Source organism: Aplysia californica, unplaced genomic scaffold (genome assembly GCF_000002075.1).
Source record: "Aplysia californica isolate F4 #8 unplaced genomic scaffold, AplCal3.0 scaffold00524, whole genome shotgun sequence".
NCBI lineage: Eukaryota > Metazoa > Mollusca > Gastropoda > Aplysiida > Aplysiidae > Aplysia > Aplysia californica.
Window position 1 is genome coordinate 53,431 of NW_004797794.1, and position 421 is coordinate 53,851.

The following is a 421-nucleotide window of genomic DNA, read 5'->3' on the forward strand; positions in this document are numbered from 1 at the left end:
GAGGAGGAGGAGGAGGAGGAGAAGAAGAGGAAGAGGAAGAGGAAGAAGAAGAATAAGAAGAAAAAAAAGAAGAAGAATAAATAGCATTTGTATAGCGCATATCCTCAACAGGCCTAATAATAGTAACAACAATGATAACAATAACAGCAACAAAAACAATAATCACAATGTTTATAATAACAGCAACAATAATAACAAAAACAACAATAGTAATAATAATAATATACAATGCATCTATAGAGAGATGTTTCCACAGAATTCTACACTTAGTGTAGAATTCTGTGGATGTTTCTCATCTACGTCAGAATGTAATAACAATAGAATATATAAAGACGAAATGGAAAATGAACCACGTCGCTATGCAGGGGATTGCGTCCCTTATTTAATGTTGATATTGTTGATAAGAGTTGTCGTTCTTCTT